Consider the following 12,232-nt stretch of genomic DNA (forward strand, 5'->3'; position numbering starts at 1 on the left):
AGTATCACTATGAGTCTCATAGTTATGGTCCATGCTGCTTCCATTTCTTTCTTGCCTTTTGGTAAGGACAATGAGAACAAAAAAAGATGATAAAACTTGTGGCAGCAAAGCCAGAAGTCTTCACACAACTCAGTAGGCAAAGACTATGTTGTTCCACACAACTCTCCAAGTTATCCAAACAATAATAATTTTGATTTTGTTTAGTTTTATTTCAATATTATTAACAATTAATATATAATTAAATATGTATTTATTAAAAGAAAAATTAATATCAATTTACAATGAATTTGAAAAGGATTACTAAAAGTTTTAAATTTCTAAAACAATAAAATAAAAAGTAAAAAAATTATTTTAAAATCCTAACACATGTGATAATGATTAAATACATATTCAAATAATTTACAAGTTGGTAGTTTTAAATTTATTTTCTAATATAATAAATTAGATATCGTTGGTCATATATAGAGATGGCAAATAAACCCGTTCCCGTGGGTATTGCCCGAATCCGTCCCCATTTTGACAAGGAATCCCCGCATTGACTGGGTATGAGTATGGGTATGGGGAATCCCCGATTTTTTCAATTGGGTATGGGGATGGTGATGGGGATGAATATATCCCCGCCATATCTCCATCCTCATTTAAATTATTAAAATATTCACAATTAATTAAGTAACCCTCTATATATATATATATATATATATTTTTTTTTTTTTTATTTCTTCTAAATATTTGGTTTGTCATGAAACTCATTCGCATCTCCAATATATTTTTTATCTTATCATAATCTTTATGTAATTATGTTAAAATGATGTATGTCAATTAAAAAAAATTATGTCTAACATTTGAATATTTCTATTATTTTTTAATATTTTTATTTATTGTATATTTTCCTTTCACATGAGAATGTTTAATACTCTTAATTTAAGTGTTTAATAGCATAAACATTTCATTTACTTGGTAATATAAAAAAAATCTTTACTTATTATTATTAACTTTTATTTCATTTCAAGAATTCTTTTATTTCGCTAAAACAATTTTTGTTATTTTTCAACCATTGAGTATATATGTTGATATTTTTCGTCTTATCATACCGTTAATTATAAATTTGTTTTTCTTTGTGCAATTCCTTCCAATAGTCTCCAAATTGTTTATAAGACACACATTTGTTAATTTTTTAATACTTTTATTTTTGTTTATTTTCATCATGTAGAATACTATTTCAATAATTTTTATCTAATTATTTTTATTTTCTAACTCATTACAATCATACTTTAATTTTTTCACTATAATTGTATAAATCATTTTTATTTACTACAATATAAAAATTTAATGTAATTGTCATTAATATTTTTTTATCACCATCCAACATATATTGGAGTTTAAAAGATACAAGATCTATGATAAAATTTTATTATGTTTATTATTTGTTCTTTGCGTCATTTTTTTATCAACCATTAAGTATATATGTTGATATTTGAAAAGTTTTCTTAGATCTTTAAGATATTTTTCAACTTATCATACCCTTAATTATATATTTGTTTTCTTTTGTGTGATTCCTTCCAATAGTCTCCAAATTGTTTATAAAACACACATTTGTTAATTTTTTAATATTTTTTTTTTGTTTATTTTCATTATGTAAAATACTATTTCGATAAATTTTATCTAATTATTTTTTATTTTCTAACTCATTACAATCATACTTTAAGTTTTTCACTATAATTGTATAAATAATTATTATTTACTACAATATAAAATTTTAATGTAATTGTCATGAATATTTTTTATCACCATCCAACATATATTGGAGTTTAAAAGATACAAGATCTATGATAAAATTTTATTATGTTTATTATTTGTTCTTTGCGTCATTTTTTTATCAACCATTAAGTATATATGTTGATATTTGAAAAGTTTTCTTAGATCTTTAAGATATTTTTCAACTTATCATACCCTTAATTATATATTTGTTTTCTTTTGTGTGATTCCTTCCAATAGTCTCCAAATTGTTTATAAAACACACATTTGTTAATTTTTTAATATTTTTTTTGTTTATTTTCATCATGTAGAATACTATTTCGATAAATTTTATCTAATTATTTTTTATTTTCTAACTCATTATAATCATACTTTAAGTTTTTCACTATAATTGTATAAATAATTATTATTTACTACAATATAAAATTTTAATGTAATTGTCATGAATATTTTTTATCACCATCCAACATATATTGGAGTTTAAAAGATACAAGATCTATGATAAAATTTTATTATGTTTATTATTTGTTATTTGCGTCATTTTTTTTATCAACCATCGAGTATATATGTTGATATTTGAAAAGTTTTCTTAGATCTCTAAGATATTTTTCATCTTATCATATCCTTAATTATATATTTGTTTTCTTTTGTGTGATTTCTTCCAATAGTCTCCAAATTATTTATAAAACACACATTTGTTAATTTTTTAATATTTTTTTGTTTATTTTCATCATGTAGAATACAATTTCGATAAATTTTATCTAATTATTTTTTATTTTCTAACTCATTACAATCATACTTTAAGTTTTTCACTACAATTGTATAAATAATAATTATTTACTACAATATAAAAATTTAATGTAATTGTCATGAATATTTTTTATCACCATCCAACATATATTGGAGTTTAAAAGATACAAGATCTATGATAAAATTTTATTATGTTTATTATTTGTTCTTTGCGTCATTTTTATATCAACCATCGAGTATATATGTTGATATTTGAAAAGTTTTCTTAGATCTCTAAGATATTTTTCATCTTATCATACCCTTAATTATATATTTGTTTCCTTTTGTGTGATTCTTTCCAATAGTCTCCAAATTATTTATAAGACACACATTTGATAATTTTTTAATTTTTTTTTATTTTCATCATGTAGAATACTATTTCGATAAATTTTATCTAATTATTTTTTATTTTTTATTTTTTAACTCATTACAATATTACTTTAATTTTTTCACTGTAATTGTATAAATAATTTTTATTTACTATAATATAAAAATTTAATGTAATTGCCATGAATATTTTTTTACCACCATCCAACATATATTGTGGTTCAAAAGATACAAGATCTATGTTAAAATTTTATTATTATGTTTATTATTTGTTCTTTGCGTCATTTTGATCAAGTGATGTATTATAACTTTTATTAGTGTATAAAATATAGATTCATTATAATTTAAAAAATTGAAGTAAACAAACATTTAAAATATATTTTAATTTAAATATTTTTTTCCATTTATATTTAAAAAAATATTTTTTCCTTTTATAGTTTTTAAAAAATATATTTTTAAAGTTTATCAACTAGGTTTCATTAATGTTTGCAAATTTAATAAATGTTTTGGTTCTCATTAAATTTTATTTGGTATTATAATCTAAAATGTAAAAAATTATAATTTATTTCAAAGTATTTGATATCAAAGAAACAACCATACTTCTAATATTGAATATTTGATAATATTATGTTTCCTTTACCGTAATTTTTATTATTTTATAAAAATTAGTTAAAATTAATATTAAAGTAGTAAGAAAACGGTTACGGGTATGTGTACGAGATTATACCCGTTACCCGGTGGGGATGGGGATGAGACAAAAATTTGATACCCGTTGGGTTTGGGTATAGGGATGTGAATTAATTTTTTTTACGGGGATACCATACAGAAAAAAAAAGTGCATAAAATCATCTCATAAACTCCTTAATCATTGGATATACCATAGGGAGTTAGAAAGATTGAGAAAATATAGATAATTTGATGATGGGAAAAGGAAGAAAATGATTAAAAGAAACAAGCACTAGACCCCGCATTGGTACAGTGCAGATTAGATAGTTGTTCAGATTTTTATTCAGTTATTTCCATTTTTTTCTTGTATTCAAAATGAATTTTTTTTCTAAAAAAAATGCCCATGGGCTAGCCCTATCCCACAAGGCTTTTGTGGGCTTTTTGGCCCTGTGAGCTTTTTCAATGAGGGCCTTTTTGGACCTGGGGGCTTTTCTAGTCCTAACCCATGTGGGACAGGGCTAAACCATGAGAAGTGAGTCAATTTGACAGGTCTATCAATAAGGCACTTTGTATTTGGAGGTTTTGAGAGGAGTTACTTTCATAAAACTTTTATGATAGTTCTACAAATTAATTATCACTCACTCTTACGAATCCACTTGTTGGTTTTACCTCCTTTAACGTCTCACCTTCATCGGCATTTTATTTTCATAAGCGTTTTGCTCATCGTGCTTCAACTCCAACGAATTTCACCTCCAACAAAAGTCCATCTCACGTTGCATTCGATTCTAATAGGTTTGTCTTTATATATATATATATATATATATATATATATATATATATATATATATATATTTTCAAATTTTGATAAAATTACTTATATATGGTTTTTGATGTGTTTTGCATTTTTGGCTCAGTTTTTCTACGCTCTCGCTTAAGCGCTTCATTTAGGATCTTATGCACACCACGTGCTTGCCTTTATGCTTCTTTGAAACTCTTTTTATGATTTGAAATCAGGATCTTCCACCTACCTCTCCTCTTTGTATATATACTCTTGATGTATTCTTCTTTAATCATCATATTAAATAATACAGTTTCAGTTTCCTTTCACAACTCATTTCTTAGCTTTTACCGAGTTTTCTTTCTCTCGACACCACTATGGCCTCTTTTTCATATAACGTGTGATTATGCTTAATAAATTTTGAAAGTACTATCAATTAAATTTAGCAATTGTTTTGAATTTGTTAATAAAACATTTTGCGTGAGAGAACCTAAGCTATCAAAGGTGTGTACTTTATCATGGTTTCAACTTGCAATTTCCCATCAATTAATTATACAAAAAGGGTCATGAGTGAGTGGATAATATAATCATTATCGTCCACCAAACTTTTATGTACGATTCAAACTTTGTGTATATCTTTGAAATTGAGCATGACCCTAATCTATGCTTTATTTAGTCATCTATTTATTGATTGTTTTCACAGTAATAACATTTGACAACTCAATGTGGCATGGTTTATTTTATTTTGAATTACTTGCTTCGTTAGATCAAATCACACAGCTAAGTAGAAGCTCAAAATATTTTACAATCCTTAATAAAATGAACAACACAAGTACAAATACTTACCTACCTTCTCTAACCAAGAGATATGTTATAATCAACAAATATAGTGAAAAGAAGTTGTTGTAAAATCAATGAGGTCGCACCCAAAGTGCTAAGACTTAATTAGTAGCTAGTGTAATTTTATCCTCTTGATAAAACCTGCATGTTTGCCTGAGATATTTTTGCCTATTGTTATTAGTTCCGGGGCACATGGCTAATATTAGTTTGAATGGTAATATATAAATTTTAAATATTTTTTAGTTTTATTTAAGTGACAGGAAAATATGTCTAAGTACAAAGAAGAAAGACTAAAAAGAATTACCGACAATAAAGCAAGATGAGAGACTTTGGGATTACCATGTTTAGCTTATCCTTTGAAATCTTTAACCCAAAATATAAACAATGAGAAGGGAAAAGAAAGAGGTGAAGAGAATGATCAAGAGTATCTTATTTTAACATATATTGAATGGATTTAATTTTTTTTAGTTTTATTTTAATAGATAAAATCTTCCTAATTGGAAACTAAGTAAATATATTAAAATTAAGTAGTAGCATTATGCATAACTCTTTTATGATGTGACTGCATTTAATTTTCTTTATTATTTGGCTCTCTATTTATTTTCTTTACTAATATTCATAACAATTTTATGTTAATGTTATGACACTTATAATGTTAATTATTTTGTAAACATTTTCTAGGATAATTTGAAGAATGTGGGTGAAGTGTATGGTAAAGAAATTGAAAAGGCACCTATCCCAATGGAAAAACATTTTGAATTTGTGCTAGGAACAAAACCAAGTCATTCCCAAGGTATAGGTAATATATCAACAACAAAAAGGAATGTGGAGAAACAATTATTTCAAAGTCAAGTTTATAATGCACAGAAGAGAGCACATGATTTAGAGCTAGAAGTTCTCAAGTTAAGTAGCATTATACAAAAGCAAGAAGAGACTAATATGCAATTTCAAGGGGAATTACAATCTTAACGTGAGTTACTTTAACTTCAACAACTTATTATGAACAGCCAACGAGACAAAATGAAATAAGAAATTGAAGTGAAGATAAAGCCATAAATGACTACTTTGTTGGGAGGCTTATCATTGAGTGGAGTGTTTAACCCTTTGAGTATTCCATTCAATAAAGTAAGTTGTTTTAATTTAAAATTTATCATAAATATGTATATAATTACATCTTTACATTTCTAGATATTAATTATTTCATTTTTGTAGAATCAAAATCTTTGAAGATATCACTATTTATTGTTAGTTTTTAAATTCTTATTTCATTTAAATATTTTGAAGTAGATGTAGGTACAATGGATATCATGTTTGGAGTCATTTAATATATTTTTTTGTACCATTTATAATGTAATGTATATTTTATATTTCATATTTGACGTTTCTTTATTTTAATTGATATTTATTTTAATATTTTAAAATAATTTGTTTATTTATTATGGCATGGAAGGGATGTAATAATTACACAAACATGATTTATAATGATAATGATAAAATATTTATTATAAAAAAATTAATAATTATCGTAGAATATTTGAAATTGTAATGAGATTTTAAAATATTGTCACAAATATAATAATGAATTGAATACAATAGTGATAGTTAAATACTACTACTATTAAATACTGATGACTATTAATTTTTCAGTGTTACCTTGTGTGTGTTGGATTCTTGTCATTATCAATGGAATTACTAGTGACAATTATTATTGTTACAATAAAGCTTAATTTCAATATTATTATATTTTTGTCACAATTACTAGTAAAAATCATTTTTGTCACAACATAGATTAGTATTAGTGACAATTAAAAACATTGTCACAAGTGCAATAATGTCAAAACTTATAGTGACAACTTAATTATTGTCACAAGATATTATTAGTGAGAAATTTATATATTTTTGTGACAAATATTTATATCACTAAAAGTAATTTTTCTTGTAGTGATTTTTATATAATATTATCTTTTACGAGAATGAAATTTATTAGTGCAAAAGAATATAGGAAGGAATGATCTTTGTTTTCTAAAACTTTTTGCTCCTATTTATATTTTTTTCAAAAGATATTTTGAATAATAAATATTTTGTTAAGAAGAACAAAAAAGAAAGATTCTAAATGGTTCAAGCATTAAGATTGTCTATTTTTTTTTTCAAACTTTCAAATTTTAGAAATGGGCATCGAGAAATAAGAAGAAATTATTCAAAATACTGAGAGTCGTTATGGAATTGAGAGCTAGTAGAAAAATATCTCATACAATGGATTGAAATTTAGGAGAACTGTAGTGAAGTTGAGAGCTAGTAAAGAGGTGTTTCTCGCAATCGATCGAAGGTCAAGTCTTATGAAAAGAGTGATAGACAAAAGGTCACAACACATAATATTTTACAAGGATGGTGTCAATGAAGGATGCCATAAGATAGACTTGTAACTCGATAGAAGTCAATTATTTACCTCCCGTTAGGTGACCGAAGTAGGTTATTTACCCCTATTAGAACATCGATCAAAGAAAATAATGCAACTAACGTCGATCGAGGAATGATAATTGAAGCAAATGGTCGAAGCACATCAAAAAGAAGAACAAAGAAACAACCGCTATGGAGACATAATGGATATTAACCGCTCAAGATGCATGGACTCCAAAACCGCTAAGGGTAGTTTTTTAGGAAAATTATAAAAAGATTTGTCATGTAAATTGTTCAAATTTCAAATTCAAAATCTTGTAATTATCGAGGGAATGCTAGAAAATATAAATAGGTTAATTTTGTATTTTTCAAGAGTGACAAATTTTAGAAAAATACATACATTATAAGAAATGTGACGAATATGAAAAATGGCTAATATAGTGTTAGTTGTTACAATTTGAGTCACCGCTCTTATTGATTTATGTTACAAAATTCTTTACTTTCCTTAGTAATTTATTTCTTGCAAGTTACTCTTGTTTTCTTTACATTTCATTGCAATTTGGGTAAGCCTTGTATCACCACATGTATCATTTTGGATTTTACCATCTTGAAATTACACTTCATCCATTATCATTGTCTTCCCATTTGCATTATTACTAAGAAACAAAAGGGCAGACTGTGTTATAGGGACATGCATGGAATTCTAATTGAAATTCAAGTAAAAAAGACAATGACTTCGTTAAGTGTTTGGGTGAGATTAGTTCACGAAATAAGTGATTTTTACATTGAATTGATCTTCTTTGCTGAAGCTTAAAAGCAACACACACTATTGTCCTAAAGAGACTTGAAAATTTGATTAATCTTGAGGCTTGAAGACTTGTGTATTCATCCTTACTCAGCCTAGAATTAGTTTGTGTTTTGTAGTTATTTAGTCTCTTAAAAAGGTATTTAACAGGTTGAATAACTTGCATATATGTGATCAACATATCAAATTGGCTAAAATAATAATTAATCAGATGATTTCACTTAAGTAAGTGAAATCAATCAATTAACAACCAATTTTAATTGATTTAATATGTTAGTCAACATAGCCTATGTGTTCTCCTTTTTTCTTTGAGATGGGTGACTTTTCGAAAAAGAGAGAAACACTTCGGAAAAAAAATCATTGAACACACCTTAAAGAGAATCAAAGATGCTGCAATATGAGTAGTTGTACTTTGTTTCTTGGAGTTGTAATTATCTCAATCTTGATCTTGGAAGAAGATCTTTGATTAGCTAGGGACAACTAATCATCCAAGTTTTGTCTTTCCTATTTTTCGTTGTATTGGTTAGAGGTTATGGTGTGATTCTGAGTCTGGAAGAAGGTGTTCTTGTTGTCTTGTGTGTTCTTCTTGTGTGAGTCTATGAGGTTGTGTTTGGTTGTATTCTTTTGAGAAAATTGATATTAAAGATCTCGTAACTTCTTGTGATAGTAGAAATTCAAGCTAAAGTTGCTTTGACTAATAGGATGTAGCTCCTTATGAGTGAACCAATATAAAAATTTATTGATGCATTGACTTTAATGTTTATGCAAATTTATATTTCTAATTATTTCATCACTAAACTTAATAGCTTATATCTTTGTAAGTAAATTTGTTGCAATCAAGTAACCAATTAACAAATCAAGCCATGGTGATCAAGCCACAACAAGCATTAAGTATAGAAATTAAATACTAAGATATAAATGGAAAAGCATATATATATTAACATTAGAAAATACATAAGAAATTTGTTTATTACATCTAATCTCAACAAATAGGTTTAGCTCTCCATGGTGGAGAACTTAAGGTTTACAAATTGAAGAGATAGGGAGGAAATTAGAACTAAAGAGAATAAAAAGGCCCTTTCCCAAGGCACCTAACAGTTGCTCCAAGCTCAATTTGCGCATTCCATTTGCATCAACACCTCCAATATGCAAATTCTTTCCCTCTTCAACACCAGAAGGGGAAAAACACCATGAATGAAGGTTGAGACCCAAGGAGGAGAAGGGAGAGCTTCCCAACAACCCCAAACAGCCTCTAAGGGTCTCTCTTAGTCACTCTAGGTGAAGATAAAATATGTAAGTGAGAGAATCACCTTAAAACCCTTACGGAAGACATGTATAACAACCCAATTTTGACGTGTCAATGACGCCACCGTCTAGCCCATATCAGTATCGCCAAGCATAACCAAATAAAACAGAACAATAGTATCTACAAAACCACCGCCTAGCGCCGCTTATGTACCGCCCGACGGTGGCGGCTTCTCTTGCATGTGGCGCCCAACGTCAACCGGCGCTAGGCTCCCCCTACAACACTGGTTGCTTGTTGACTTTGTAGTTGAACGATGTAAGATCCGGGAAAATTAAGTAATTAAATAAATAATTATTTAATAAATGCGGGTAGTAGAAGCCTTTATGGCATTTAATGTTAGTTGTTGTGATGTGGAAAAGTACTAGCTCAAGTGGTTGAGAGTACTTGATTGTGTGAGATGACTTGGGTTCGACTCTTATGTATGTCGGTTGTGTGTTATTGATTTATTATTATTAATTTTGAGCAAGGAATTTCAGGTTAGGGGAGCTCTCTTTGGTATCTATATGCATGATCTGTAATATTTATGTGTATTCTGTGTTATGTGATGAATAGTTGTATCCTTACCATATCATTTTCCGTGCTCTATGTGTTGTATGGAGTTTTGATTGTGTTTGTATTATTTGAGCAAACCCCTAAACTTTTGTATGTGAATATGCTAAGGGTTTCTGCAAGGCATGAATTGGTATGGCTTAATCTCATGTTTTAGGGGTCTAATTTGGGCACATAATCTATTTTGTGAATGATTTGTCAAAAAGGATTATTGGTAATATTGAGATGAAGGTTTTGGGACTTGGAAATTGTGGTCTGTGTGTGTAGATAGAGGAGAATTTATGCTATTCTCGCTCAGGCAAGCAAGGTCGCTCAGGCGAAAATAGCAGAAACACAAAACCTGGTGTTCTGTGAGTATCTCGCTCAGGCGAGAGCTTCTCGCCTAAGCGAGAAATCAGGAAGTAGTGAGGTTTGCTCAAGAATCTCACTCATGCGAGTAGCCCTGTCTTGGGCGACTGAACATCTCGCTCGGGCGAGTGATTCTCGCCTAAGCGAGAAATCGTGTTAGGAGGTCTGTTGCCGTTGGACTCGCCACCTAGGCGGGGAAACTGTTGTTGAGCGAGGGATGATCTCGCCTAAGCGAGTAGAGCTCGCTCAAGCGAGACCTCGCGTTAAGTTTCTGAAGCACACTCACCCAGGCGAGGAAGATTAGCTTAAGCGAGACAGGCCTGGTCGCTTAAGTTAAGGCTTCTAGCCCAAGCAAGTTTAGTGCAGTTTGTGGGTATTGCTTGTATGTATCGGTGTGAACATGGATCAGGGGATGTTGTGCCATGAGCGGGTAGGTTCATGGATGGTGGTTGACATGTGATTAGGGATGGCAACAGGGCGGGGTGGGGACAGGTTTCGCTATCCCATACCCATCCCTGTAGAAAAAATTAATCCCCATCCCCATACCTAAACCCAACAGGTATCAAACTTTTGTCCATCCCCATCCCCACCGGGTAACGGGTATAATCTCGTACCCATACCCGTACCCGTGTTCTAACTACTTCAATATTAATTTTTATAAAAGAAAAAAATTACGGTAAAAAAAACATAATATTATCAAATATTCAATATTAGGAGGATGATTGTTTCTTCCATATCAAATATTTTGAAATAAATTATAATTGTCTACATTTTAGATTAGAATACCAAATAAAATTTCATGAGAACCAAAACATTTATTAAATTTGCAAACTACAACATTGATAAAACTTAGTTGATAAAATTAAAAAATATTTCAAAAAAATATAAAAGGAAAAAAATATTTAAATTAAAATATATTTTAAATGTTTGTTTACTTCAATTTTTTAAATTCTAATGAATCTCTTTTTTTATACACTAATAAAAGTTATAATACATCACTTGATCAAAATGACACAAAGAACAAATAATAAACATAGTAATTAAATTTTGACATAGATTTTGTATCTTTTGAACTTCAATATATGTTGGATAGTGATAAATAAATATTCATAGCAATTACATTAAATTTTTATATTGTAGTAAATAAAAGTTATTTATACAATTAAAGTGAAAAAATTATAGTATGATTAATAATGAGTTATAAAATAACAAATAATTAGATAGAATATATCAAAATATTATTCTACATTATGAAAATAAACAATAAATAAAAATATTAAAAAACTAATAAATGTGTATTTTAGAAATAATTTGAGAGACTATTGAAAGAAATTGTACAAAGGAAATCAAATGTATAATTAAGGTATGATAAGATGAAAAATACCTTAGAGAACTAATTATTAAATTATGTTTGAAGTGGTTAAAATTAAATAGAAATACCATTAGCGACCAAAAGATTTGTCATTAAATTACAAATAAATTAGTAATTAAATTGGTCACTAAATCAAGTACTGATTAAATCATTGAATCGGTCACTAATTTAATCACTGATTCAGACAATAAATCAACTACTACCACCAATAACGAAAAATAGTGACTGATATGAGTTAATGACTAAATCAGTCACTATTTCATGTTTTTCTTGTAGTGAATTATCATATATTATTCCTAA

Source organism: Vigna unguiculata, chromosome 11, assembly GCF_004118075.2.
Source record: "Vigna unguiculata cultivar IT97K-499-35 chromosome 11, ASM411807v1, whole genome shotgun sequence".
Classification (NCBI taxonomy): Eukaryota; Viridiplantae; Streptophyta; class Magnoliopsida; order Fabales; family Fabaceae; genus Vigna; species Vigna unguiculata.